At 46.0% G+C, this 26,102-nt stretch overlaps 1 protein-coding gene across 1 annotated transcript in view; it reads left to right on the forward strand.

Annotated features, from left to right (window-relative positions):
• Nucleotides 1-26,102, forward strand: part of LOC130284964 (growth/differentiation factor 8-like) — a 203,567-nt gene that overhangs the window by 53,069 nt on the left and 124,396 nt on the right. The gene's annotated exons all lie outside the window — the stretch shown is intronic.

Genomic DNA, 26,102 nt, shown 5'->3' on the forward strand with positions numbered 1-26,102 from the left:
GTACATTGTAATGCATAAATCACATTTTTACTAGAACAATTTATGAATTCATAGATGGTATAACTATTTCCATTCTGGGAATTGATGAAGTTCTTAGTTTTCCATGTGTACTGGCACATAGTACAATGGACACAGGGAAAAGATCTCTGTGGTTTGGAAGGAAGCCATGCGCTAGTGGTGGTCTTCTGTGTAGTTAAAAGGCTATGTACCAGAATGTCTTTCAGATTGGGTCCTCTTCTATATTTGATGCTTGGTTTTGGGCCTACCCGTTGTTGAAGGTCTGGATCAGATCTCAGAATATGCTAATGATGTCCCAAAATATTTTTTGTGTGGTATATGAGTCAAAGGTCCCTATACATCTGATAATATCATCAGGTCTACTTGGGAGCATATTGGATGATAATAGATCTGTTCTGTTACTCCACGATGCTCGATTATATGCTGTTCTAAGATTTTTTGGGGGTAACCTCGGTTAGTGAATCGTGACATGCGCTGACGGCTTTCCTGTTGAAATTGATACTCTTCTGAACAATTACATTTTGCCCTTAGGTACTACCCTATGGGTATACTTTTTTTTAAGGGAAACTGGATGATGACTGTTCCAATGAAGTAAGCTATTGGTAGCTGTGGGTTTACGGAAAATGTTGGTTTGTATATGATTAACCTTATCAATGTAGATGGTGAGATCCAGAAAGTTAAGTTTTTTCCCTCCAATCTCTGAGGTAAACCTCATAACGATGGAATTAGAGTTTAGTTTCTGTACAAAATCCAAAAATAAGGTGACTTCCCCATCCCAGAAAATCAAAATATCATCAATGTACCTCCCCAATAAAGAATGTGCTCAGTGTAAAAAGAAAAATCATCACCAAAAACAAAATTGTGCTCCCACCACCCCAAAAACAAATTAGCATAAGACGGTGCACAAGAAGTCCCCATGGCGGTACCCTTCATCTGTTGATAGAGGGCACCGCCAAAGAGAACGAAATTGTGAGTGAGTACGAAATTGAGTAATTGTGTAACAAAAGAATTGTGTTTAGTAAATAGTCTACTTTTAGTGTCAAGAAAACTAGTGATAGCTGTGATGCTTAATTGGTGTTGGATGTTGCTGTATAGGTTCTCAACATCCAAACTCATCAAAAGGGTGTTGTCAGTGACTGTGAGATCATTAATCTATAGAACAGTGTCTTTGATGTCCTTAAGAAATGAAGGGAGGGAGGTAACAAAAGGTGCCAGAATTTTATCAACGTAGATGGTTGCGCCCTGCGTGAGGTTATTATTTCCAGACACTATTGGGCGTCCTTTAACTGGATTTAACCCTTTATGAGTTTTTGGTAAGATGTAAAACGTTGATATTGTGGCATGTGGGTTGTAAATGGTTTTGAACTCCTCTTCCGTAATCAATCCCTCTTGTTCTGCATCTGTTAATAGTGTCCGCAGCTCAGCCAGGAACTCTTCAGTTGGATCCCGCTCTAACAAACGGTAAGTCTATACGGCTGTGTTTTTAATTTATTGGTGGTGTAGATCACACCATAAGAATTAATCACATTTTCACCACTTATGTTCACCATTTATGTTGTATACCAAAAACCATTTCAGCTAAATTTTCTTTCCAAAAGCTAAATGGGACTCCTTCTCTTCTGAGCATTGTAGTGCGCCTGCAGTGCACTTGACGTCCACACATAAGGTATTTCCATACTCAGAAGAGATAGGGTTACAAATTTTGGGGGGCATTTTCTCCTATTACCCCTTTTTAAATGTAAAATTTGGGGGAAAACTAGCATTTTGGTGAAAAAATTATAAAAATTTACACATCCAACTTTAACAAAAAGTCGTGAAACACATGTGGGGTGTTAAGGCTTACTGGACCCCTTGTTACGTTCCTTGAGGGGTGTAGTTTCCAAAATAGTAGGCCATTTTTTGCTGTTCTGGCACCATAGGGGCTTCTTAAATGTGACATGCCCCCAAAAATCATTTCAGAAAAACTCACACACCAAAATCCCACTGTTGCTCCTTCCTTTCTGAGCCTTGTAGTGCACCCACAGAGCACTGGACATACACAAATGAGGTATTTCCTTACTCGAGAGAAATTGGGTTACACATTTTAGGAAGATTTCTCTCCTTTTACTCCTTGTAAAAATTCAAAAACTGGGTCTACAAGAACATGCCAGTGTAAAAAATGAAGATTTCATATTTTCTCCTTCACATTGCTGCTATTCCCGTGAAACACCTAAAGTGTTAACACACTTACTGAATATCATTTTGAGTACTATGAGGGGTGCAGTTTTTATAATGCGGTCATTTGTGGGGCATTTCTAATATGAAGGCCCTTCAAATCCACTTCAAAACTGAACTGGTCCCTGAAAAAATTCAGATTTAGAAAATTTTGTGAAAAATTGGAAAATTGCTGCTGAACTTTGAAGCCCTCTGATGTCTCCAAAAGTAAAAACATGTCAACTTTATGATGCAATCATAAAGTAGACATATTGTATATGTGAACCAAAATATAATTTTATTTGGAATATTATTTTCCTTATAAGCAGAGAGCTTAAAAGTTGAAAAAATGCTTCTTCACCAAATTTTGGAATTTTTCACCAAGAAATGATGCAAGTATCAACATTTTACCACTAACATAAAGTAGAATATGTCACGAAAAAACATTCTCGGAATCAGAATGAAAGGTAAGAGCATCCCAGAGTTATTAATGCTTAAAGTGACAGTGGTCAGATGTGTAAAAAATGGCTGGGTCCTACACTGAAAATTGGCTGGGTCCTTAAGGGGTTATGTAAAGCAATTATTTATTTAACTTCTATGAAATATTATTTAAAAAGTAACTTTTCATAAATTATAAAATGTCTTTAAACAAAAACTGCAAACTACAAAAGTTCTCAAAAACTGAAGCCTGAATAAAACATGATAAAATATTTTGGACACTTTCACATTATAAACACAAACCTTAATTGGAGTCAAATAAGCACTAATTAAATGATTTAATGGCTATGGACACTTATTATGTTTTTGTAAGAATTTCTCCACATTAGTGTCACTTCTACAACACTCTTCATATCCAAGCTATCCTACGAATCTCCCACATTCACATTACAATCAAGCTGTGTAGCTTTTTATTTATGTAAATTAGTGTTTATTTATCTATAGCCTATTAGAATGTTAAATAATGATTATTTATGAAATTTACAAGTCACATTTCATAAATTATAAAACATCTTTAAACAAAGGCTCTTATAACAGCGATCAGAGAAGTGCTAAACATTGTTACATAATGTGCATCACAGACAGAGCTGTAGCTAACTCTTTTTGCTCCTGAGGCAAGAACAGAAAATTGCGCCCCCCCCTTCCCCATTTTTGCTAGGGTCAGGCACAACTGTCTCTTATGTAGATTACAGGACGGTTTTATGCAGCGACTCAAAAATGACATAATCACTGATCAGAGTCATTCTCTTTTTTTTTTTTCTTCCCCATCTGGCACAGGACATTATGATAATCTGTTCCAGCCAAAGCTCTTCAGGGAAGAACCTGCAACACAAACATATTAGTATTAGGCTCTGCACTTTTCCAGCATTTTCCTCCCCTTTTCCCCACAAATGACTCCAGCTTCCTCCAAACACAATGTCACCAGCCTACCCACAACGCACAAAGGGAAGATTCATCAAAACCTGTGCAGAGGAAAAGTTTCCCAGTTTCCCATAGCAACCAAACAGCTTGCTTCTTTCATTTTTAACAAGGCCTCTTCAAAATGAAATAAGCAATCTGATTGGTTGCTATGGGAAACTGGGCAACTTTTCCTTTCCACAGGTTTTGATAAATCTCCCCCAATGTTTCCAGTCTCACGCAAATGCCTCCAGACCCCCCCCCCACAAGCACACAAAATGCCCCCTGTCTTACACACAATGCCTCCAGCCTTATCCCACACAGTGACAGAGTGGTGTACATGGGAGACAGGGGTGTAGAGGGGTGTACATGGGTGACATAAGGGCATACAGTGGTGACAGAGGAGTGTAAAGGGGTGACAGAGGGGTGTACGGGTTAACCATGGGGTGTACAGGGGTGACAAAGGGGTTTAGAGGGGTTACAGTGGGATCCCCACACACAATGCCTCCTGCCTCACCCACACACAATGCTTCCAGCCTTACCCCACACAGTAACAGAGGGGTGTACATGGGTGACAGAGGGGCCTACAGGGGTGACAGAGGAGTTTAGAAGGGTGACAGAGGGGTGTACAGGTTAACTGTGGGGTGTACAGGGGTGACAGAGGTTTTTAGAGGGATGACAGAAAGGTGTAGAGGGGTAACAGAGGGGTGTACGGGATAACAGAAGGATGTCCAGGGGTTACAGAGAGGTGTAGAGAAGTGAAAGAAGGGTGTGGGGATCACTACCTGAAGCTGAGTAGGCCTCTGTCAGCGCCGCCCCTGCTCCTTCCCTCCATTCACATCATTCTGCTGAGGGACCAGGGAGAATCCAGAGTCTAGAGCTGCTCCACAGGAGAGGGAGAATAAGCTGCAGCATCATCCATCCCGGCACTGCTCACAGACTTCCCTCTCTCCCGCCTAGCCTGTACGTCTGTGACTCACAGGTGCACAGGCCTGGGCAGGAAAATCAACAAAATGTTGCGCTATATTTCCCACTTGCAACTCCTCCTCAGTATAATGTGTGCTGGACTCCCTGTGCAAGCAGGTGCAGCAGCATGGGCCAATGCAGTCCTGGCCGTTGCTCCCCCTTGCAACAGCGCACCTGAGGCGATCGCCTCACTCGCCTCATGGGAGCTACAGCCCTGATTACAGAACATGCAAGTGCAAATAATATGAACTTCCAAAAACACTAAAATCTGTGATAAAAAAAGCTATAAAAAAAAGGGGTAGCATTATATGTGAAATGTTCATCAAGGGTGGATTTAAAAGGGGGGCAGTTTAAGTTGTAGAAATTTCTGCAACAGTCCGTTCCATAAACCTGAGTGAGGTTGTTTAACAAGGGGAACTCTGAGATTAATGTTTTGCCACCAGTTGGTTTCAAAAATTTTTCTCAAGATTTGTAATTTTCTTCTACTCAAAAATCTTAACACTTCCATTACTTGGAGCTTGAATTACAGCGGCTGCTGGCACCAGACTTGCCCTCCAAATGGGTCCTCAAAAAAGGATTTTAAAAATTTTAATAAAAATTAAAAAATCTCTTTTATCTTTTACATTTTGCTGCAACATCCAGACGCTCTGCGGCAGTGATTCTAATAGCGACGCCTGTAATCTGCATGTGACTTGTACATTTTTAAATAATATTTAATACTAGCTGAGTACCCACCGTTGCCCAGTTTTTCCTTCCTAAGGAGCCTTTCGCACTATAAAATTAATCCGTTTTAAAGATCCGTTGAATTTTCCGTTATGAAAACCCCTTACAAAATCCCATAAGGCCGTTACAAAATCCCATTATAGTCTATGGGATTTTTACATTATCCATTTTAACCCGTCATAGCCCGTTATTAATAACAGACGTTATTTTGTGACATGAGAAAGCAACGGGAGAAATAGTGCATGCACGATTTCTTCTGTTCTTTCTCCAGTCACAAAATAAAATCCATTATTAATAACGGGTTAAATCGGATAATGTAAAAATCCTATAGACTGTAGAAGGATTTTGTAACGCCCGTTTTAACGGATGATTTTAAGGGTTTTCATAACGGAACATTAAATGGATCTTTAAAAGGAATGCATTTTTTTGTGTGACAGGAGCCTAATCCTTGTTGGGGAGGAAAATTAACAAAGGAAGAAACTTTTGACTTCATATTCCATCCTCACATATAGTTGTCATATCCCAACCTCATTTCTAGAAATGAGCGAACTTTTCAAAAATTCAATTCGGCCGATTCGCTGAATTTTCCCCCCCAAAAATTGTTTAGATCTGAATTTATTCTCCGCGAATCTTTATTAAAAACGGCTATTTCTGGCCTACAGAGAGCCTCAATAGGGGTATAGAACACTTTCCTATGTTCTAACACGCATATGGAGTGTGCTGAGAACGTGAAATAATACTGTTATTCAGAATAACATGCAGATTACCGGCATCGCTTTTGGAATCACTGCCGCAGAGCGGCACAATGACAGAGCCTGGAAGTGGCATCAGTATGAGGAGACCATATAGTGGCTGAATGACACAGCGTGGAGGTGTTGGCAGCATGAGGAGACCATATAGTGGCTGAATGACACAGCGTGGAGGTGTTGGCAGCATGAGGAGACCATATAGTGGCTGGATGACACAGCTTGGATGAGGCTGAAGCATGAGGAAATATAGTGTCTGAATGGCACAGCCTGGAGTTGGCGGCAGATGAGGAGACAATTGGGCCTCACAATCTCTAATAATAAAAGATGAATTTTGAAATTGCAATGTAATTTATGGTACCTAGTGCTACCATAAACATATATAGGTAATGTCCTAGGCTCAGCAGCATCACTAAACCATGTAGTTGCTATATGACACATACAGGAGCAGGTAAGAGCATGAGTACACAAGAGAGATTCACAACCCCTAACATTAAAAGGTGAATGTTGAAATCTCTATTGAAGATGCATGTTAGCCAGTGCTACCATCCAAAAATGTAAGGCCCAAGCCCAGAAGCATCAGTAAGCCAAGTAATTCCTGAAAGACACAGGATCAGTCAGGAGCAGGCATCATCAGTACCCAAGAGAGTTTCATAACGCCTTACATTGAAAGATGAATGTTGAAATTTCTATTTAGCATGTATTTAGCTCGTGCTAAACATCCAAAAATTTAAGGCCCAAGCCCAGAAGCATCACTAAGCCAAGTAGTTCCTGAAACACACAGTCAGGAGCAGGCATCAGCAGTACACCAGATGGTTTCATATCCCCTTACATTGAAAGATCAATGTTGAAATTTCTATTAAGCATGTATTTAGCTCGTGCTAAACATCCAAAAATTTAAGACCAAAGCCCAGGAGCATCAGTAAGCCAAGTCATTCCTGAAAGACACAGGAGCAGTCAAGCGAAGGCATCAGCAGTACACGTGAGAGTTTCATAACCCCTTACATTGAAAGATCAATATTGAAGTCTCAATTAAGCATTTATGTTATCTAGTGCTACCATAACATATATTGAGTTAATATCCCAGTCCCAGCAGCATCAGAAAACAATATATTGGCTTAATTACACAGCCTGGAGGTGGGGAAAGCATAAGGAGCCCATATAGTGTCTGAATGGTACAGCCTGAAGGTGGCTGAAGCATGAGGAGTCCATATAGTGGCTGAATGACACAGCGTGGAGGTGTTGGCAGCATGAGGAGACCATATAGTGGTTGAATGGCACAGCCAGGAGTTGGCAGCAGCATGAGTAGACACTAGGCCTTCACAATCCATAAGAATTAAAGATGAATTCAGAAATTTAAACCAAAGATTTTGGATAAGCTAGTGCTACCTACCATAATAAAATTTTTATTCCCAGACCCAGGCCCAGCAGCAGTATCAGTAAACCATATATTGCCTAAATGACACAGCCTGGAGTTGTCTGACGCATGAGGAGACCATTGAAATGTATGATTTTTTTTATTTAAATTTAAGAATTTGAAATTTAATTTAAATGATTCTGAAATGTAATTTTTAACTCCCAAGTTTTAGTGTCCCGAACCCCAAATTGAAATTTTGTTGAAATTGTTGAAATTTTTATCAAGCATGTATTTAGCTCATGCTAAACATCCAAAAATGTAAGGCCCAAGCCCAGAAACATCAATAAGCCAAGTCGTTCCTGAAACACACAGTCAGAAGCAGTCATCAGCAGTACCTAAGAGGCATTCATAACCCCTTACATTACACGATCAATTTAGAAATTTCAAGTAAGCATGTATGTCGCTAGTGCCAACATCCAGAAATTAAAGGCCCAAGGCCAGAAGCATTAGTGAGGCAAGTAGTTCCTGAAAGAAACAGGATCAATCAGGAGCAGGCATTCACAGTGCCCAAGAGGCTTTCAAAACCCTAATTAATAACCCAAGAAGGTTTCATAACCATAATTGTGAAGTGTTGGTGTAGCAGCATGGTCAATCTACTCTGAGGCATCTGGCATTGGAGGGTGGAAATCCTGGCTGATCCATGCCCGATTCATCTTCACAAAAGGTCAGTCTCTTCACATTTTTCGTGGACAAACGAGTTCGCTTTGGGGTGACTATGGCCCCGACCACACTAAACAACCGCTCTGATGGCACACTACTGGCCGGGCAGGACAGCTTTTCCAGGGCAAACTCTGCTAGTTGCGGCCATAAATCAAGTTTGGCTGCCCAGAAGTCCAGCGGATCTTCAAGGTTTGTTGGCATGGCCATGTCAAGGTATGCCATCACCTGCTGGTTCAGGTCCTGCTCCATGTCTACCTGCTGCCGATGAGTTGCTATGCGGGTGAAGAAAGCTACTCCTCATCGACTGTAGACTTAGGCTGTTGATAATGGAGCTGCTACTGCTCCTGCCACCCCTCCCTTCCCCAGCAGCCATGGCAGTGGAAGGTGAGCATAAAGGCCCCCCCCCCCTGAGTCAGACCTGCAAGTGGATGGACCATGTCGCCGATAGGCATCGGCCAACTGACTACGTAGGATCTCTCTGTAGTAGGTCAGTTTGTCCTCCCTCTCAGTGGGTGTAAAAAAAAAAGGCCCCCATTGTGTGACGGTAGCGAGTGTCCAATAAGGTGGAGAGCCAGAAGTCATCCCGCTGACGAATTTTGACAATTTGGGGGTCACTATGCAAGCAACTGAGCATGCATCGTGTCATTTGCTCCAGTGACTCGGAGGGACTCCCTGCCTTCATCTCCACTGCATACTGCCACGGTGTGTCTGGGTCCTCTGTCTCGCCTTCATCATAATAACCCTCTAGATCCTCTAGCTGCTCCTGCTCCTCTCCTGTCCGATGACTAGAAACACCGCCCATCTCATCCAACCTAAACTGTGCTCCACTCTGCCCCTCATCCTCCTCCTCCAGTTTAGCCCCCACAGGGCCCATGTAGCCGTGAGATGTAGATGCAACGTCTCCATTGCCGTGACCAGCCATTGTTTCAATCATTTGTTGTAGGCAATGTAGGAGTGGAATTACGTCGTTCATCCCGTAATCCAGGTGATTTACAAATAATGTGGCTTCCTCAAAGGGCCTCAGCAAACGGCAGGTGTCACGTATGAGCTGCTACTGGTTCACATTGAAGTTACAAAGGGGAGTACCCCTATCTGCATGGATCATCAAGAAATCGGTGATGGCTTTTCTTTGTTCGTATAGTCTGTCGAACATGTGGAGGGTGGAATTCCAACGTGTGGCGACGTCACAAATAAGACTATGTTGTGGGATACCATTCTGACGCTGCAGCTCAAGGAGGATGTGCTTTGCGGTGTACGAGTGGCTGAAGTGCATGCACAGTTTCCTTCCCATTGATAGGATGTCTTGCAAATGGGGTGAAGACTTCAGGAAGTGCTTGACAACCAGATTGAACACGTGTGCCATGCAGGGCGCCTGTTTCACACTTCCTTGTCGCAGCGCGGACACAATGTTCTTCCCGTTGTCGGTCACCATGGTTCCCATTTCCAGATTTCGTGGAGTAAGCCACACTCTGATTTCTTGATGAATACATTTTAGCGGTTCCTTCCCTGTGTGACTCTGTTCGCCAAGGCAAACCATGTGAAGAACAGCATGACACCGCCATGCCCTACACACATGGTATGATGAAGGGCCACTGAGATTTGTCCGTGCAGTGGAGGCCGAGGACATGGTGGAGGATGAGGAGGCAGAGTCGCACACTGTCACAGGACCAACTGCCTGAGAATGAGAGCGTGGAGGAGGAAGCGGTGTGACCTGTCCAAGTTGCTGTTGTGGCTGTGCAGGAACCACATTTACCCAGTGGGCCGTAAAAGACATGTATTGTCCCTGCCCGTGGTTGCAGCTTTACACGTCGGCACTACCGTGCACTTTTGAACTCAAGGACTGGCACACCTTCTCTTGTACAAAATTATGCAGGGCTGGTACTGCCTTCTTGGCAAGAAATGACGACTTGGGACTCTCCACCTCGGCTCGGGACAAGCCATCAATTCTCTGAAAGGTGCAGAGTCCACCACTTGAAAAGATAGGGACTGCAGCACCAGCAACTAAGACAGGAACACATTCAACTTCTGCGCTGTTGGATGAGTGGGTGCATACTGTTGTCTCTTGGACATGGCTTCGCCGATGGATTGTTGGCGGAATGGCTGACTAAAAGTGGGAGAAGCAGGAGCATCTGGAGTGACAGAAGGAGTGTACGACACACAGCTCCCTTCGGCTGAAGTGGTGGAGCCTTGGCTGGCTGAAAGAGGGGGCAGCTGGCCATTGGGTGATGCAGCAGGCTGGACCACTACATCAGAGCCACGGTTCCCCCAGGCCGCTTTATGGTGGCGAAGTATGTGTTGACGCTGGGCCGTGGTGCTGACATTGGAACCCTGGCCACGCTTCACCTTCTGCCGACATATCTTGCATGTGGCTACGTGAACCTCCACCGGATGCCTGATGAAAAACTGCCACACCGCCGAGTAGCTGATTTTCCCACCAACAGTCCGCACTAATTGACTGCTACTTGCGCCGTCTCCAGGAACCCCTGTTCCACTACCTCCCGGAAAGGTAGGCTGCCGCGAAGCAGGTGGTCTCCCCCAGGCACGTTTGGCTCCAGAATTTCCACTTCTGCCACCATGCTGATTGCCAACCATGCTACCACCTTGCTGGCTCAGCTGCTGCCTCAAGGGCAACCTACAACTCTCTTCTCCTGATGATGATGAAGCCCCTTCTGCACCCGGCTCCCAATTGCAATTGGCTTCATCATCATCAAGAAGTGTCTGCACGTCACTGATGTTCTCCTCAGGTTCCTCAACAGTGTCTGCTTCAGGACCCTGAGCCCTGGCAACACTGCCTCCCACGTCACTCTCCTCATCACTCCTTGGCTGCCTAGTGGAACAAGCGGTGCATGTCTCCTTCCCTTCTTGGCTGGCAGTAGCTGCTGATTGTCCTCTATTAGATCGTCCTCAGTGAATAGTGGAGCTGAACCCACATCATAAGATACTTCTTTAGGGGAGGGAACAGCATAGGACAGAGGCAATGGGAGGACAGGGACTGCTCCTGGGCCATGCTAACTGAAGGTTGTGTCTGAGGAACCCACCGACTGTTGACTGGGGGTGTCAGATGTCACTTGTGATGAAGTGGATGACCGTGTTAACCAATCGACGACAGCAGATGGGTTGCTGGTCGAGACACGACCGCTAGCTGATAACGGGAGCTCAGGCTTCTCGCTGCGACTCCTGCTGCCACTCGCCCCTAGTCTGTCTGCCTGAAGTATTTAGGCCTCTGCCACTCCTCTGTGCACGTCCTGGCACTTCTCTGCCTGACATACTTAGTGCGTATATGAGGGTATTACAAAACACTTCACTACTCTTAAAACAGTATTTGTCTAGGACAGCAGCAGGTGAATACTTTTTGCTACAGTATGTAGGCCCTTGACAGATTAACAGGTACAAAATTGTACACTACTTAGATGTACGTAAGTGGTATGCACGTATGAGGGCAAAAAAATGTGCAACAATACGCAGCTACAGTACACTTGGATAACATATTTTCGTAAAACACCGGCCGGTGATTACTTTTGCCTGGACTTTCCAGTAGCTAGATTTGTTACAGATTTACAGATACAAAATAGTAGGCTGTTTTGATGTAGGTATGTGGTATGCACTTATGAGGGCAGAAAAATGCGCTACAATGAGCCTAAAAACTCTGTAAGTTTTGTAAAACACCAGCCGGTGAGTACTATTGTTTGGACTTTCACAGTATGTAGGCCTTGACAGATTAACAGGTACAAAGTGATAAACTTATTATGTGGTATGCACGTATGAGGGCAAAAAATGCGCAACAATACGCAAAAAAAAAAAACTCTATATTTTTGTAAAACACCAGCTGCCGAGTACTGTTGCTTGGACTTTCACAGTATGTAGGCCCTTGACAGATTAACAGGTACAAAATGGTATACTAATTAGATGGACGGATGCAGTACACCGGCTGGAGTTTTAAAAAAAAATGCGATGAGGGCAGAAAAATGTGCTACAATTCCCCCAAAAACTTAGTATTTTTTTAAAACACCAACCGGTGAGTAATTTTGCTTGGACTTTCACAGTATGTAGGTCCTTGACAGATTAACAAGTACAAAATGATAAACTTATTAGATGTACGTATGTGGTATGCACGTATGAGGGCAACAAAATGCAAAACAATACGCAAAAAAACTCAGTATTTTTGTAAAACACCAGCCGGTGAGTACTGTTGCTTGGACTTTCACAATATGTAGGCCTTTCACAGATTAACAGATACAAAATGGTACACTAATTAGATGTATGTATGCGGTATGCACTGATGAGGGCAGAAAAATGCGCAATACGCCAAAAAACTTTTTTTTTGTAAAACACCAACTGCTGAGTACTGTTCCTTGGACTTTCACAGTATGTAGGCCATTGACAGATTTACAGGTGAAAAATGATACACTTATTAGATGTACGTATGTGGTATGTACGTATGAGGGCACGAAAATGCGCAACAATATGCCAAAAAAACTCTGTATTTTTGTAAAACCCCAGCCAGTGATTACTTTTGCCAGGACTTTCCCTGTATCTAGACTTGTTACAGATACAAAATAGTAGACTGCTTTGATGTAGGTATGTGGTATGCACGTATGAGGGCAGACAAATGCACTACAGTCCACTGAAAAAAACTTATTTTTGGCACAGCAGCAGGATAATTTGCACCTGAATGGATAATTTGCACCTGAATGGAAGGGGGTTCGCTGTGCTAGGGGAGAGACTCCTGGAAGGGGTGGCAGAGTATTTAAACTAGGTGAGTGGGGGGAGGATAATAAAGCAAAGAAAGCAGACAGTGGGATGGATAGGTTAGAGAGGGGTCAGGACATAATGGTGGGTGGAGAGGAGTCCTGTGGGGGGAGGTTAAGAGCAGTGGATAAGGAGATCCATGGGTTACAAACCAGCCGTAAAAATAAATGTAGCCCAAAAAATTGTAATCCCAATAATTCAAGAAAATAGCCTCAATAACTCAATAACTACAATAAGCCCCATTAACTCAAAAAATACCATTAGCCCCAATAACTTAACCCCTTCAGGACCAAGCCCATTTTGGCCTTAAGGACCAGAGCGTTTTTTGCACATCTGACCACTGTCACTTTAAACATTAATAACTCTGGAATGCTTTTAGTTATCATTCTGATTCAGAGATTGTTTTTTCGTGACATATTCTACTTTAACATGGTGGTAAATTTTTGTGGTAACTTGCATCCTTTCCTTGTGAAAAATCCTAAAATTTGATGAAAAATTTGAAAATTTAGCATTTTTCTAACTTTGAAGCTCTCTGCTTGTAAGGAAAATGTATATTACAAATAAAAAAATGTTTTATTCACATATACAATATGTCTAATTTATGTTTGCATCATAAAAGTGACGAGTTTTTACTTTTGGAAGACACCAGAGGGCTTCAAAGTTCAGCAACAATTTTCCACAAAATTTTCAAACTCACTATTTTTCAGGGACCAGTTCAGGTTTGAAGTGGATTTGAAGGGTCTTCATATTAGAAATACCCCACAAAAGACCCCATTATAAAAACTTCACCCCCCAAAGTATTCAAAATGACATTCAGTCATCATTTTAACCCTTTAGGTGTTACACAGGAATAGAAGCAAAGTGAAGGAGAAAATTCACAATCTTCATTTTTTACACTCGCATGTTCTTGTAGACCCAATTTTATTTTTACAAGGGGTAAAAGGAGAAAATGTATACTTATATTTGTAGCCCAATTTCTCTAGAGTAAGCACATACCTCATATGTCTATGTAAAGTGTTCGGCGGACGCAGTAGAGGGCTCAGAAGCGAAGGAGCGATAAGGGGATTTTGGAGAGTACGTTTTTCTGAAATGGTTTTTGGGGGGCATGTTGCATTTAGGAAGCCCCTATGGTGCCAGAACAGCAAAAAACCCTCACATGGCATACCATTTTGGAAACTAGACCCCTTGAGGAACATAACAAGGAATAAAGTGAGCCTTAATACCCCACAGATGTTTCACGACTTTTGCATATGTAAAAAAAATATATATTTTTTTTCACTAAAATGTGTGTTTCCCCCCAAATTTCACATTTTTCCAAGGGTTAATAGCAGGAAATACCCCCCAATATTTGTAACCCCTTCTCTTCTGAGTATGGAGGTACCCCATAAGTTGACCTGAAGTGCACTATGGGCGAACTACAATGCTAAGAAGAGAAGGAGTCATATTTGGCTTTTTGAGAGCAAATTTTGCTCGGGGGGCATGTCGCATTTAGGAAGCCCCTATGGTGCCAGAACAGCAAATAAAAAAAACACATGGCATACCATTTTGGAAACTAGACCCCTTTAGGAACGTAACAAGAAATAAAGTGAGCCTTAATACCCCACAGGTGTTTCACGACTTTTGCATATGTAAAAAAAAAAAATGTTTTTCCACTAAAATGTGTATTTCCCCCCAAATTTCACATTTTTGCAAGGGTTAATAGCAGAAAATACCCCCCAAAATTTGTAACCCCATCTCTTCTGAGTATGGAGGTACCCCATAAGTGGACCTGAAGTGCACTATGGGCGAACTACAATCCTCAGAAGAGAAGGAGTCATATTTGGCTTTTTGAGAGCAAATTTTGCTTGGGGGCATGTCGCATTTAGGAAGCCCCTAAGGTGCCAGAACAGCAAAAAAAAAAAAAACACATGGCATACCATTTTGGAAACTAGACCCCTTGAGGAACGTAACAAGAGGTACAGTGAGCATTTGCCCCCCACTGGTGTCTGACAGATCTTTGGAACAGTGGGCTGTACAAGTTTTCATTTTCACGGACCACTGTTCCAAAGATCCGTCAGACACCTGCACCCCTCATTACATTCCGTGAGGGGTGTAGTTTCCGAAATGGGGTCACATGTGGGGTTTTTTTTTTTTTTTTGCGTTTGTCAAAACCGCTGTAACAATCAGCCACCCCTGTGCAAATCACCTCAAATGTACATGGTGCGCTCTCCCTTCTGGGCCTTGTTGTGCGCCCCCAGAGCACTTTGCGCTCACATATGGGGTATCTCCGTAGTCGGGAGAAATTGCGTTACAAATTTTGGGGGGCTTTTTTCCCTTTTACCTCGTGTGAAAATGTAAAGTATAGGGCAACATCAGCATGTTAGTGTAAAAAATTAAAAAATTTTACACTAACATTCTGGTGTAGACCCCAACATTTCCTTTTCATGAAGGGTTAAAGAAGAAAAAGCCCCCCAAACCTTGTAACGCAATTTCTCCCGAGTACGGCGATACCCCATATGTGACCCTAAACTGTTGCCTTGAAATACGACAGGGCTCCAAAGTGAGAGCGCCATGTGCATTTGAGGCCTAAATTAGGAATTTGCTTAGGGGTGGACATAGGGGTATTCTACGCCAGTGATTCCCAAACAGGGTGCCTCCAGCTGTTGCAAAACTCCCAGCATGCGTGGACAGTCAACGGCTGTCCGGCAATACTGGCAGTTGTTGTTTTTCAACAGCTGGAGGCTCTGCTTTGGAAACAGTGGTGTACCGGACGTTCTTATTGGGGGAGGGGGGCTGTGTAGGGGTATGTGTATATGTAGTGTTTTTAACTTTTTATTTTATTTTGTGTTGGTGTAGTGTAGTGTTTTTAGGGTACAGTCACATGGGCAGGGGATTACAGCGAGTTTCCCAGCGCAAAATTTGCTGCATCTCAAGATGCGAGAAACCCACTGTAAAAGCCTCGCCCATGTGAATGTACCCTGTACATTCACAGGGGGGGGGGGGGGGGGGGGGGGGTGCACCAGCTGTTGCAAAACCACAACTCCCAGCATGCATGGTCTGTTAGTGCATGCTGGGAGTTATAGTTTTGCAACAGCTGGAGGCACACAGGTTAGGAAACACTGAGTTAGAAACAGACAATGTTTCCCAACCAGTGTGTCTCCAGTTGTTGCAAAACTACAACTCCCAGCATGCCCAGACAGCTGAAGGACATGCTGGGAGTTGTAGTTTGGCAACATCTGAAGGGCCAGATGTTGCTGAACTAAAACTCCCAGCATGCCTGGACAGTCAGTGCATACTGGGAGTTGTAGTTTTGCAACAGCTGGAAGAGCACAGATTGGAGACCATTATACAATGGTCTCCAAACTGGGGCTCTCCAGATGTTGCAAAACTACAACTCCCAGCATGCATGGTCTGTTAGTGCATGCTGGGAGTTATAGTTTTGCAACAGCTGGAGGCACACAGGTTAGGAAACACTGAGTTAGAAACAATGTTTCCCAACCAGTGTGTCTCCAGTTGTTGCAAAACTACAACTCCCAGCATGCCCAGAGAGCTGAAGGGCATGCTGGGAGTTGTAGTTTGGCAACATCTGAAGGGCCAGATGTTGCTGAACTAAAACTCCCAGCATGCCTGGACAGTCAGTGCATGCTGGGAGTTGTAGTTTTGCAACAGCTGGAAAAGCACAGATTGGAGGCCATTATACAATGGTCTCCAAACTGGGGCCCTCCAGATGTTGCAAAACTACAACTCCCAGCATGCCCAGACAGCCAAAGGCTGTCTAGGCATTCTGGAAGTTGTAGTTTTCAGACTCCTAGAAGCAGCAGTGAAGATCTTCACTGCTGCCTCTGAGGACCACATACTTACCTGCCGGTCCCGTCGATGCTCGTTCACGTGGCCGGTCCTGCCGCTGCTCCTCGGTCCCGTCGCTGCTCCAGGTAAGGCCGCCGGTCCCCTCGTGTTCCCCCTCTACGCCGCAGGTCCCCGCGAGCCCCTGCAGCCATCGTCCCCCGTTCTGCCCGACTTCCAGGGGCGGGCAGTGCGGGGGATCTGAACTTTCACCCCAGATCACTGTGATTGGTCCACAGGGACCAATCACAGTGATCGTTGACCAGGACCATCAATGGATGGTCCTGGGGGGTGAAGCAGAAGTTGTCCCCTGCTGGAAACAGCGGGACTTCTGCCAGTTAACCCGTGCGATGCTGCGCATCGCTGGGTTAACTGGATGTCATTTATAAACGCCGGGATGCGCGAACGCACTGCACAACCCGGCGTTTATATATGACATTCTGCGGGAAGGGGTTAAATAATAACGTTAGACCCAATAACTCAAAAAATCCCATTAGCCCCAATAACTTAAATAGTACAATTAGCCCTTATAACTCAAATAATAACATTAACCCCAATAACTCAGAAAATCCCATTAGTGAGACTATATGTGTAAAACTTAATGGAAATATCAAGTGTATGTTCACAAATGCCAGAAGCCTAGCAAATAAAATGGGGGAGCTTGAGGCCTTGATACTGGAGGAACCTATTGATATAGTTGGGGTCACTGAGACATGGCTGGACTCCTCGCATGACTGGGCTGTCAATCTGCAGGGGTTTACATTGTTTTGCAAGGACAGAATGAACAGAAAAGGTGGTGGAGTCTGTCTGTATGTAAGAAGTGGTATGAAAGTCAGTGTGAACGATGCCATAGTGTGTGATGATTTTGAGGAGGTGGAATCACTGTGGGTAGAATTACAAAAGGAGGGAAATACAGAAAAAATAATATTTGGGGTAATCTACAGACCCACTGAGGAGATAGAAGTTCGGCTTCATAAACAAATAGAGAGGGCTGCCCGGGCAGGTACAGTGGTAATAATGGGAGATTTTAACTATCCAGATATAGATTGGGGTCCGGGGTTGGCTAAAACTACAAAGGGGCGACAATTCCTAAATTTATTGCAGGATAATTTTATGGGCCAGTTTGTGGAGGACCCAACAAGAAGTGATGCCTTGTTGGATCTGATCATTTCCAACAACGCAGAGCTGGTTGGTAATGTAACTGTGCGGGAAAACCTTGCTAATAGCGACCACAATATAGTTACTTTTGACTTAAAATGTAGAAAACAAAGACAGGCGGGGAAGGCAAAAACATATAACTTTAAAAAGGCAAACTTCCCTGGGCTGAGGGCTGCACTACAGGACATAGACTGGGGGGAGGTGTTCTCAAATACTGATACAGAAGGTAAATGGAACATCTTTAAATCAACTCTAAATAACTATACAGCTAAATATATATCAAAGGGGAACAAATATAAACGCTTAAAACTAAATCCTACATGGCTGACAAATGATATTAAAAGAGCAATAAACAACAACAAAAAATAGCCTTCAAAAAATTCTAATCTGATGGGTCAGCTATAACAACAATTAAACAGTACAAGGAGCTTAATAAAATCTGTAAAAATGTAATAAAAACAGCAAAAATTCAAAATGAGAGACAGATGGCCAAAGAAAGCAAAGCTAATCCTAAATATTTTTTAGGACAGAGCATGTAGGACCCCTTAATAATGATAATGGGGAGGTTGTCACAGGTGATCAAGAGAAAGCGGAGCTACTGAATGGGTTCTTTAGTTCTGTATACACTATGGAAAAAGGAGCTGACATTGGCCAGGTCAGTGCTGGTAACACATCATGTAATGTACTGAACTGGCTTAATGTAGAGATGGTACAAGGTAAGTTAAGTAAAGTAAATGTAAGCAAATCTCCAGGACCTGATGGACTACACCTAACAGTTCTTAGAGAGGTAAGTTCAGTAATATCTGTACCCTTGTTCATGATATTTAGAGATTCTCTGGTGTCTAGTATTGTGCCAAGGGACTGGCGCAAGGCGAATGTGGTACCAATCTTCAAGAAGGGCTCTAGGTCTTCTCCAGACAATTATAGACCGGTAAGTTTAACGAGCATTGTTAAATATACGGCGCCCGCGAACACGGAAGCCCGCACACAGCGTTCGGAGTAATGAACTTCCGGATGCTGCGTGCGGAGCTCCGAAAGGCAGGGCAGCGCACAACCCCTTTAAGAATGGTGTGAACTGGTTTTTATACCATCTACAGACTATTATAAGCAGCAGATGATTTCTTGTGGAAAAAAGGCACAGAATTGCGCTGAAAAATTTTTCTTGCCTCCTGTGATAAGATAGTTTATAAAGTTCAGGCAGCTTGTTGATATTTATCAGGCAACGTAAAGCTATCTGCCCCTTTCTGATGAAATGCTCAATAAAGTGAATGGGAGGTTTATGGCATAAAATTCTTCTCAGTCACAACTACTGAGGCGGAGCTACTGAATGGGTTCTTTAGTTCTGTATACACTATGGAAGAAGGAGCTGACATTGGCCAGGTCAGTGCTGGTAACAAATCATGTAATGTACTGAACTGGCTTAATGTAGAGATGGTACAAGGTAAGTTAAGTGATATAAATGTAAGCAAATCCCCAGGACCGGATGGACTACACCCAAGAGTTCTTAGAGAGGTAAGTTCAGTAATATCTGTACCCCTGTTCATGATATTTAGAGATTCTCTGGTGTCTGGTATTGTGCCAAGGGACTGGCGCAAGGCGAATGTGGTGCCAATCTTCAAAAAGGGCTCTAGGTCTTCCCCAGGAAACTATAGACCGGTAAGTTTAACGTGCATTGTGGGTAAAATGTTTGAAGGACTTATAAGGGATTACATACAGGAATACATAGGGGATAATTGTATTATAAGTGATAGCCAGCATGGGTTTACTAAGGATAGAAGTTGTCAAACCAATCTAATTTGCTTTTATGAAGAGGTGAGTAGAAGCCTTGACAGAGGAATGGCTGTGGATATAGTGTTTCTGGATTTTGCTAAAGCGTTTGATACTGTCCCTCATAGACGTCTGACAGGTAAGTTAAGGTCTTTGGGTTTGGAAATTTTAGTTTGTAACTGGATTGAACACTGGCTCATGGATCGTACCCAGAGAGTGGTGGTCAATGATTCGTACTCTGATTGGTCCCCGGTTATTAGTGGTGTACCCCAAGGTTCAGTACTGGGACCGCTGTTGTTTAATTTATTTATCAATGATATAGAGGATGGTATTAACAGCTCTGTTTCTATCTTTGCAGATGACACCAAGCTTTGTAGCACAGTACAGTCTATAGAGGATGTGCATAAGTTACAAGATGACTTGGATAGACTAAGTGTCTGGGCATCCACTTGGCAAATGAGGTTCAATGTGGATAAATGTAAAGTTATGCATCTGGGTACTAATAACCTGCATGCATCGTATGTCTTAGGGGGGCTTAAACTGGCAGAGGCACTGGTAGAGAAGGATCTGGGTGTGTCACGATGCCGGCTGGCAGGAGGTGGATCCTCTGTGCCAGAGAGGGATTGCGTGGACCGTGCTAGTGGACCGGTTCTAAGTCACTACTGGTTTTCACCAGAGCCCGCCGCAAAGCGGGATGGTCTTGCTGCGGCGGTAGTGACCAGGTCGTATCCACTAGCAACGGCTCACCTCTCTGGCTGCTGAAGATAGGCGCGGTACAAGGGAGTAGACAGAAGCAAGGTCGGACGTAGCAGAAGGTCGGGGCAGGCAGCAAGGATCGTAGTCAGGGGCAACGGCAGGAGGTCTGGAACACAGGCTAGGAACACACAAGGAAACGCTTTCACTGGCACGATGGCAACAAGATCCGGCAAGGAAGTGCAGGGGAAGTGAGGTGATATAGGGAAGTGCACAGGTGATCAGACTAATTGGAACCACTGCGCCAATCAGCGGCGCAGTGGCCCTTTAAATCGCAAAGACCCGGCGCGCGCGCGCCCTAAGGAGCGCGGCCGCGCGCGCCGGGACAGGACCGACGGGGAGCGAGTCAGGTACGGGAGCCGGGGTGCGCATCGCGAGCGGGCGCTACCCGCATCGCGAATCGCATCCCGGCTGGAGGCGGTATCGCAGCGCCCCGGGTCAGTGGATCTGACCGGAGCGCTGCAGTGAGGAGAGTGTAGCGAGCGCTCCGGGGAGGAGCGGGGACCCGGAGCGCTCGGCGTAACAGTACCCCCCCCCTTGGGTCTCCCCCTCTTCTTAGAGCCTGAGAACCTGAGGAGCAGACTTTTGTCTAGGATATTGTCCTCAGGTTCCCAGGATCTCTCTTCTGGACCACAACCCTCCCAATCCACTAAAAAAAAGGTTTTCCCTCTGACCTTTTTGGATGCCAGAATCTCTTTGACGGAGAAGATGTCCGAGGAGCCGGAAACAGGAGTGGGAGGAACAGATTTGGGAGAGAAACGGTTGATGATAAGTGGTTTAAGAAGAGAAACGTGAAAGGCATTAGGAATACGAAGAGAAGGAGGAAGAAGAAGTTTGTAAGAGACAGGATTAATCTGGCACAAAATTTTGAAAGGACCAAGATAGCGTGGTCCCAACTTGTAGCTAGGGACACGGAAGCGGACATATTTAGCGGAGAGCCATACCTTGTCTCCAGGGGAAAAAATGGGAGGAGCTCTTCTTTTCTTATCCGCGAACTTCTTCATGCGTGATGAAGCCTGTAAGAGAGAATTTTGGGTCTCTCTCCATATGATGGAAAGGTCACGAGAAATTTCATCCACAGCGGGCAGACCAGAGGGCAAGGGGGTAGGGAGGGGGGGAAGAGGGTGACGGCCGTACACCACGAAAAATGGGGATTTGGAGGAAGATTCAGAGACTCTGAAGTTATACGAGAATTCGGCCCATGGAAGAAGATCTGCCCAGTCATCCTGGCGGGAGGAAACAAAATGTCGTAAATAATCACCCAAGACCTGGTTAATTCTTTCTACTTGTCCATTGGATTGAGGATGATATGCAGAAGAAAAATTTAATTTAATCTTGAGTTGTTTACAGAAAGCCCTCCAGAATTTAGACACGAATTGGACGCCTCTATCCGAGACGATCTGCGTAGGCAACCCGTGAAGACGAAAAATGTGTACAAAAAATTGTTTAGCCAACTGAGGCGCTGAAGGAAGACCAGGAAGAGGGATGAAATGTGCCATTTTGGAGAATCGATCAACGACCACCCAAATAACAGTGTTGCCACGGGAAGGGGGTAGATCAGTAATAAAATCCATACCAATCAGAGACCAAGGCTGTTCGGGGACAGGCAGAGGATGAAGAAAACCAGCGGGCTTCTGGCGAGGAGTCTTATCCCGGGCACAGATAGTGCAGGCTCGCACAAAGTCCACAACATCCGTGTTACGCCTAGCGCTCCGGGCCCCCGCTCCTCCCCGGAGCGCTCACGGCGTCTTTCTCCCTGCAGCTCCCCGGTCAGTCCCGCTGACCGGGAGCGCTGCTCTGTCATGGCCGTTGGGGATGCGATTCGCACAGCGGGACGCGCCCGCTCGCGAATCGCATCCCAGGTCACTTACCCGTTCCCGTCCCCTGCTGTCATGTGCTGGCGCGCGCGGCTCCGCTCTCTAGGGCGCGCGCGCGCCAGCTCCCTGAGACTTAAAGGGCCAGTGCACCAATGATTGGTGCCTGGCCCAATTAGCTTAATTGGCTTCCACCTGCTCCCGGGATATATCTAGTCTCCTCCTTTGCACTCCCTTGCCGGATCTTGTTGCCCTTGTGCCTAGTGAAAGCGTTTTGTGTGTTTAAAGCCTGTGTACCAGAACTTCTGCTATCTCCCCTGACTACGAACCTTGCCGCCTGCCCCCGACCTTCTGCTACGTCCGACTTTGCTTCTGCCTACTCCCTTGTACCTCGCCTATCTTCAGCAGCCAGAGAGGTGAGCCGTTGCTAGTGGATACGACCTGGTCACTACCGCCGCAGCAAGACCATCCCGCCTTGCGGCGGGCTCTGGTGAAAACCAGTAGTGGCTTAGAACCGGTCCACTAGCGCGGCCCTCGCCATCCCTCTCTGGCACAGAGGATCCACTACCTGCCAGCCGGCATCGTGACAGTAGATCCGGCCATGGATCCCGCTGAAGTTCCTCTGCCAGTTGTCGCTGACCTCCCTACGCTGGTCGCCCAGCAAGCTCGTCAGATCGCCCAACAAGATCACCAGCTGTCGTACTTGACCACCATGACACAGCAACTCCAGTCACAACTACAGCAAGTACAGTCACAGCTACAGCAGCAACAACCATCTCCTCCGCCAGCTCCTGCACCCCTTCCGCAGCGAGTGGCCACTCCTAGCCTCCGCCTGTCCTTGCCGGACAAATTTAATGGGGACTCTAAGTTTTGCCGTGGCTTTCTTTCGCAATGTTCCCTGCACTTGGAGATGATGTCGGACCAGTTTCCTACTGAAAGGTCTAAGGTGGCTTTCGTAGTCAGCCTTCTGTCTGGAAAAGCTCTGTCATGGGCCACACCGCTCTGGGACCGCAATGACCCCGTCACTGCCTCTGTACACTCCTTCTTCTCGGAAATTCGAAGTGTCTTTGAGGAACCTGCCCGAGCCTCTTCTGCTGAGACTGCCCTGCTGAACCTGGTCCAGGGTAATTCCTCCGTTGGCGAGTACGCCATACAATTCCGTACTCTTGCTTCTGAACTATCCTGGAATAATGAGGCTCTCTGCGCGACCTTTAAAAAAGGCCTATCCAGCAACATTAAAGATGTTCTGGCCGCACGAGAGACTCCTGCTAACCTGCATGAACTCATTCATCTAGCCACTCGCATTGACATGCGTTTTTCTGAGAGGCATCAAGAGCTCCGCCAGGAAAAAGACTTAGATCTCTGGACACCTCTCCCACAGTCTCCACTGCAATCTGCGCCTAGGCCTCCCGCCGAGGAGGCCATGCAAGTGGATCGGTCTCGCCTGACCCTGGAAGAGAGGAATCGCCGTAAGGAAGAGAATCTTTGTCTGTACTGTGCCAGTACTGAACATTTTTTGGTGGATTGCCCAATCCGTCCTCCACGTCTGGGAAACGCACGCTCGCACCCAGCTCTCGTGGGTGTGGCGTCTCTTGATGCTAAGTCGGCTTCTCCACGTCTCACGGTGCCTGTTCGGATTTCTACTTCAGCCAGCTCTTCCCTCTCAGCCGTGGCCTGCCTGGACTCTGGAGCTTCTGGGAATTTTATTCGGGAGTCCTTAGTGAATAAATTCCGCATTCCGGTGACCCGTCTTGTCAAGCCACTCCACATTTCCGCGGTCAACGGAGCCAGGTTGGATTGCACCGTGCGTTTCCGCACGGAGCCCCTCCTAATGTGCATCGGACCTCATCACGAGGAAATTGTATTTTTTGTCCTTCCTAATTGCACTTCTGAAGTTCTCCTTGGACTACCCTGGCTTCAACACCATTCCCCAACCCTGGATTGGTCCACTGGGGAGATCAAGAGTTGGGGTCCCTCTTGTTCCAAGGACTGCCTTCAACCGGTTCCCAGTACTCCCTGCCGTGACCCTGTGGTTCCTCCTGTATCCGGTCCCCCTAAGGTCATTAAGGACTCTGCCTGCCACAGGAAATGCCTCTCCCCCCCTCCCAGTCCCATCAGGCAAGCCCCTGTGTCCCCTCATGGCCCTCGTCCTGGTGTCACACTGCCCCGTGCCAGGTCTCGCCCTCTGCCCTCTCTCCCCATTCCTACTCCTGCTGTTCTGCCTGCCGTTGAGGAATCCCTCCATCCTTTCCCGGTGTCCTCATCCCAGGGGAGGCAGTTACCGGATAAAGAGAAGGGGAGACCTAAGGGGGGGGGGGGTACTGTTACGCCTAGCGCTCCGGGCCCCCGCTCCTCCCCGGAGCGCTCACGGCGTCTTTCTCCCTGCAGCTCCCCGGTCAGTCCCGCTGACCGGGAGCGCTGCTCTGTCATGGCCGTTGGGGATGCGATTCGCACAGCGGGACGCGCCCGCTCGCGAATCGCATCCCAGGTCACTTACCCGTTCCCGTCCCCTGCTGTCATGTGCTGGCGCGCGCGGCTCCGCTCTCTAGGGCGCGCGCGCGCCAGCTCCCTGAGACTTAAAGGGCCAGTGCACCAATGATTGGTGCCTGGCCCAATTAGCTTAATTGGCTTCCACCTGCTCCCGGGATATATCTAGTCTCCTCCTTTGCACTCCCTTGCCAGATCTTGTTGCCCTTGTGCCTAGTGAAAGCGTTTTGTGTGTTTAAAGCCTGTGTACCAGAACTTCTGCTATCTCCCCTGACTACGAACCTTGCCGCCTGCCCCCGACCTTCTGCTACGTCCGACTTTGCTTCTGCCTACTCCCTTGTACCTCGCCTATCTTCAGCAGCCAGAGAGGTGAGCCGTTGCTAGTGGATACGACCTGGTCACTACCGCCGCAGCAAGACCATCCCGCCTTGCGGCGGGCTCTGGTGAAAACCAGTAGTGGCTTAGAACCGGTCCACTAGCGCGGCCCTCGCCATCCCTCTCTGGCACAGAGGATCCACTACCTGCCAGCCGGCATCGTGACAATCCGTCTCCAGAGTCGGCCACCAATAGAAGCGAGAGATGAGTTGCACATATTTCTTGATGCCCGCATGACCTGCGAGATGGGAGGAGTGACCCCATTTGAGGATTCCGAGGCGTTGGCGTGGAGAAATAAAGGTCTTTCCTGGAGGAGTTTGCCTGATGGAGGCTGGAGAAGTGGAAATCAGGCAGTCAGGAGGAATGATGTGTTGCGGAGAGAGTTCAACTTCAGAAGCATCCGAGGAACGAGAGAGAGCATCGGCCCTAATGTTCTTATCGGCAGGCCGAAAGTGAATTTCAAAATTAAATCGGGCAAAGAACAGAGACCACCTGGCCTGGCGAGGATTCAGCCGTTGGGCAGACTGGAGGTAGGAGAGGTTCTTGTGATCGGTGTAAATAATAACTGGAAATCTTGATCCCTCCAGCAGATGCCTCCATTCCTCAAGTGCTAATTTAATGGCTAGAAGCTCTCGATCCCCGATGGAGTAGTTCCTCTCCGCCGGAGAGAAGGTCCTAGAAAAAAAACCACAAGTAACAGCATGCCCGGAAGAATTTTTTTGTAGAAGGACAGCTCCAGCTCCCACTGAGGAGGCATCAACCTCCAATAGGAAGGGTTTGGAAGGGTCAGGTCTGGAGAGCACGGGAGCCGAAGAAAAGGCAGACTTGAGCCGTTTAAAGGTGTCTTCCGCTTGAGGAGGCCAAGACTTGGGATCGGCATTTTTTTTGGTTAAAGCCACGATAGGAGCCACAACGGTAGAAAAATGTGGAATAAATTGCCTGTAATAATTGGCGAACCCCAAAAAGCGTTGGATAGCACGGAGTCCGGAGGGGCGTGGCCAATCTAAGACGGCAGAGAGTTTGTCTAGATCCATTTGTAGTCCCTGGCCAGAGACCAAG

Source organism: Hyla sarda, chromosome 8, assembly GCF_029499605.1.
Source record: "Hyla sarda isolate aHylSar1 chromosome 8, aHylSar1.hap1, whole genome shotgun sequence".
In the NCBI taxonomy this organism is placed as follows: domain Eukaryota; kingdom Metazoa; phylum Chordata; class Amphibia; order Anura; family Hylidae; genus Hyla; species Hyla sarda.